Source organism: Galeopterus variegatus, unplaced genomic scaffold (assembly GCF_000696425.1).
Source record: "Galeopterus variegatus unplaced genomic scaffold, G_variegatus-3.0.2 Scaffold5207, whole genome shotgun sequence".
NCBI lineage: Eukaryota > Metazoa > Chordata > Mammalia > Dermoptera > Cynocephalidae > Galeopterus > Galeopterus variegatus.
The window spans coordinates 68358-73644 of record NW_007731318.1 but is presented as its reverse complement, the minus strand read 5'-3'; the positions used below and the strand labels follow the sequence as shown (position 1 = coordinate 73644).

Genomic DNA, 5287 nt, shown 5'->3' with positions numbered 1-5287 from the left:
TTTTTTTATCTTTTGGATTAATTAAATTGTTTTAGTATTCTATTTATTTCCCATTTTGACTTTTTAGCAATATTGCTTTTTGTTGTTGTTTTTCCTGTTGCTCTAGGAATTACAATATATATTCTCAATTTATCAGATTATCATTGGAATTAATATTTTACCAGTTCACACTTCACACTTTGCACTGCTGATTTTACAAATGTAAGCCTGAAATCAGTTAATCCTAATTAGCTCCACCAACTTTTGAAGCATTATTGTCTTGTATTCTATCTCCATATATGTTTTAACTATGCCTTACAATGCCATTTTGCTTTTCATTTGTCCTTTACAGAAATTAAGATAAGAAAAATTAAGTTAGTCTTTTGAATTAACACATATATTTACCATTATTCGTGCTTTTCACCCCTTATTATAAAACCACATTTTCCCCTGATATCATCTTCCTTCAGTGTGATGGATTTCATTTAGTATTTCTTACAGTACGGGTCTGCCAACAACAAATTTTCTCAGCTTTCATTTATGTGCAAATGTTTTTATTTCACCCTCATATTTTAACAATACTTTCACTGAATAGAGATTCTTGGTTAATAGCTTCTTTTGTTTTTTTCTTTCAACACTTTAGAGATGGCCATTCCATTGTCTTCTGGCCTTCATCATTTCTGATGAAAAATCAAACATCTTTCATATTATTGTTTCACTGTATGTAATGTGTGTAATGTGTTGTTTTCTTTTCTAGCAACTTTTAATATGTCTTCTTTATCTCTTTAGCTTTTGTTTTCAGTAGTTTGACTATGATGTACATAAGTATAGTTTTCTCTGTATGTACTCTCCTACAGCCTTTTGTTACTAATGCAAATTATTGATTCTTACCCCAGACCCATTGTATCAGAGTGGTAATGTAAAAGGTCCTAAATTTCTAGACACACTTTGAGTTATCTTTATGGACACTTAAGATTACAGATTCACTAAGCTGCAGCAATAAAATTAGTCCCTATCCTGAAGAAATTCAGGATATTTAATATAACTAAGAAATGTACTCAAAAAATCTATATTATTAGGATATTAAAATATTTCATAACAGAGATGATTTGTTATAAAAGTTCAAAGAAGGAAGAAAACTAAATGTTAAAAAGGGAAAGCTTATTGGAAGGCATAGCATTTAAGTAGAATCTTCAAAGATGAGTGACATTTTCATTTGAAGAGTTGAAGAGGAGTTGCCCTAATTTAAGTGATCATCTCTAAGCCCTATCTTGAAGAATAATTTTACTTGCCCTAATCTTGAAACCTCTATCAAAGATAGAAAAAAGGAGTGAGAGGCCAAGTCAAGGGAGTATTTCTGACAGAATTAAATTTAAGTTCTCTGACCTTTCAACCTTTAATACAAAACTGTATCCCCCACTCACTCACTCAACATGTGATAATCCTTTACTGAGCAGAAAAAGAGATCTGGAACGCTTTCCAACCCACTAACAAAATGCAATAGCTTTTTTTTTTTTTTTCTTTTGATGCAGCATAACCTGGATGTCAGGTTGCATTAAGATGCCTTAGGTTACGATGACATAAATAGTTCAACGTAATGAAACATGACACTGAGAAATATGGGCATCGATCTATGCCACTAATTTAAAGACGCACTGGGTTTTGCTTTGATCTGTTTTTATGTCCTCAACAAGGAAATGACACATGGATAATGGGTATTGTCTGCTTTGTCGTTCCCAGGACAGGCTGCACAGGAGTTTTTCCATTATTGACACATCTTTGGTATTGACAAAAGGGTTATCATATTCTCTTTTTCATGGACTCTTGTCAAATAGTTATAACTTACACAAACAAGGATGGAATCATTCTAAAGACAGTCTTCAGAAAAATTAACCACAGTTTCTCTGAATTTGGTAAGGATCACAAAAAAATGATTACATTGTGTAATGCTGAATATACTAATTATCCTGATTTGAACATCACATATTGCAAACGGGTATTGACATTCAACACAGGACTCCACAGATATGTACATTTGATTATGTTTCAATTTAAAAAAAAAAAGGACTTTCAACTATATCTTCCTCACATTTCAGTCTGCATTAGAACTAAAATTTAGTCTTAATTTATTCTCACAATCTATCTAAATACTCTGCTAGGACTAGGGACAAAGAAATGACTAAGACCCTGATTTCACAGTCTTGTCCAGCATTTATTAAAATATATTTTTCAGTGATGTTACCAGGTGTAGCCCTAAAATTTCTGTTTCAGAAACACAGAGTAAAACACATAGCAGGGATTGGGGATCAAAACTGGAGACTGAACTGATTTAGAATTGCCCACCTCCCACCCATGCTGGAGCAGTACAGTCACAGGTATCTCTGTGTGAAAACTGAAACTGTGCTACAAAATATGGGAGTTATCAAGCACTTCCCTATCTATGAAATGGGAACTAAAAAATTCTACCCAACAACCTGGAGAAAAAGCAAGAAATCATTTTATTTTCCTGAGACTATGGCTATGATCACTCAAAAGATATTAGATACCCAAGCCTGTTCCAAGTATAGGTGTGAGTTCCAATTTGTATATGTGAAATAAAGACCCTCAAATTGTGACTAAATATAAAATTGATCCATTACTAGAGAAGCCCCAGTATGGCAAAAGAATAGTCTGTTATTAAAGGACTTTTCTATAGTCCCAAAACTTTTAGGTTGCATCAGAAAATAGATTCTACCAACTATAGGGAATAACAATAAAAATAAGCTAGAAGATATTTGAGGAAATAAATCTCCATGAGAGAAAATGGACACATATAACAACAACAATAACAAAAAGAAAGGAGAGACTGTTTAAAACTCTTAAAGAGACTTTAAAACAAATATGTTAAAATGGCTCTCTAAACTTAATTTTTTCAATATTTTCCTCAATGTTAATGCTTTTTTTGTTATGTTTCCAAATTTTTGCCTATTCCAAGGTCATAAATGTATTTTCTTATGTTTTCTTCTAGAAACTGATTGTTTTAACTTTCATGTTAGTAAAAAGGTAACACAAAGAAGATGTTTGCAATGCACATACTGACAAAAAACTCCCATCCAGAATATATCAAAAACTCCTACAAATTAATAAGAGAAATAGAGACAATTCAATGAAACAGTAGACAATATTTGAACAGGTCACCAAAAAGGATATCAAAATGGCCAATGGGGGTCAGAAAAAGTGTTCCAATTGGTTTTAATTAATAAAATTAATTATAGAATACTAGTACACATCCAGTAGAATAACTAAAATTGTAAAGGCTGTGAAGCAGGAGGCTGTGTCCAGGAACAGAGAACTTAGCTACTCCATCAAGATGAAAGGAGACCAGAAGTCAGACGTTTATGCCCAAGAAAAGCAGGATATTCTCCAGCACTTCTCCCAGACTGTTAAGGTGCTGACTGAAGATGAGATGGGGCACCTGGAGACAGGAGATGCCATTGCCCAGCTCAGGGAGGACCTGGAGTGCAATGCCATTGGAGGCAAATGCCAGCGAGGTTTGACAGTGCTGGTAGCATTCCATGAGCTGGTGGAGCCAAGAAAACAAGATGCTGATAGTCTCTAGCATGTCCTGACCAGGGGCTGGTGTGTGGAACTGCTGCAAGCTTTCTTCCTGCTGTCCGACAACATCATGGATCCATCCCTCACGTGCCAAGGGAAGATCTGCTGGTATCAGAAGCCAGGCATAGGTTCAGATGCCATCAATGATGCTACACTTCTGAAATCATCTCTCTACTGTCTACTGAAGTTCTACTGTCAGGAGCAGCCCTATTACCTGAACCTGATAGAGCTCTTTCTGCAGAGTTCCTATCAGACTGAGATTGGGCAGACCCTCGACCTCGTCACAGCCCTCCAGGGCAATGTGGATATTAACAGATTCACTGAAAAGAAGTACAAAGCTATTGTCAAGTACAGGACAGGTTTCTACTCCTTCTACCTTTCTGTAACTGCTGCCATGTATATGACAGGCACTGATGGGGAAAAGGAACATGCCAATGCTAAGAAGATCCTGCTGCAGATGGGAGAGTTCTTTCAGATTCAGGATGATTACCTTGACTTCTTTGGAGATCCCAGTGTGACTGGCAAGATTGGCACTGACATCCGGGACAACAAATGCAGTTGGCTGGTGGTTCAGTGTCTACAAGGGGTCACTGTGGAAAAACACCAGACCCTGATGGAGAATTATGGGCAGAAGGAGGCCAAGAAGGTGGCCTGGGTAAAGGCACTATACGAGGAGCTTGATTTGCCAGCTGTGTTCTTGCAATATGAGGAAGACATTTACAACCACTGTGGGGCTCATTGAGCACTACGCTGTGCCCCTGACCCTGGCATCTTCCTGGAGCTAGTGCAGAAGATCTACAAGTGGGAAAAGTGACCTAGAACTGCAAGGGCAGGGAGAGGATGCTCTCAATAAATTATTGTGTAATCTTGGAAGGAAGGAAGGAGAGAGAGAAAGAGAAAGAAAGAATAAAGGCTGTCAGTACCAAGGTCTAGGGAGGATTAGAAGGAACTAGAATTCTTATTTATTAATGATTGGATTGGAAAGTCATTGTAACCACTTGAGAAAATAGTTTGTCAGTGTCTATTAAGGCTCAATTTATGACCCAGCAATCCAATTTATAAATATAAACCTATTAAAATGAACGTTTATGTCCACCTAAGATACATAGAAGAATGTTTATCATAGCTTGATTCATGATAAACAAACTGGAAACAACCAAAATATCCATTAACAGTAGAATGGATAAAGAAATTGTGGTATATCCACACAATAAAATATTACATAGCAATAAAAGAAAAGCTGACTGCCTCATACAACAATGTATATGAATTTTACAGACATTATGTTGAAGCAAAGAAGCCAAACACCCCCGAAAAGATTTTGAAGAGCCAGACACTCACTTAAAGAAAACACCACCTCTGTGTTATTGTAATTTGTGTGTGTGTCTGTGTGTGTGTGTAACAAATTTTTCCAGTCTTAGTGGATTACAACAACAAGCATTTATTATTTTGCAGCTTATGTGAATTCTTATAGTGGCTTAGCTTGGCCCTCTGCAAAGCTGCAATCAAGGTATTGGCTAGGAATTGATGTTCACATAGAAGTTCAGCCCTTCATGAATCTTCTTCCATGCTCACTCACGTTGTAATGGAATCCACTCCCTTGTAGCTATCAGGTTGAGGTCCCCTTGATGGCTGTTGGCCAGAGGACACACTCAGCTCCTAGAATCTGTCTGTAGTTTTTTGTCACAAATCCCTCTTTATAGGCCATCTCACA

The 5287-nt window shown here is 36.5% G+C and overlaps 1 pseudogene; it reads left to right on the top strand.

Annotated features, from left to right (window-relative positions):
* The first annotated feature begins 3325 nt into the window (after positions 1-3325).
* Positions 3326-4315, top strand: LOC103604525 (annotated as a pseudogene).
* The last annotated feature ends 972 nt before the right edge of the window (positions 4316-5287 follow it).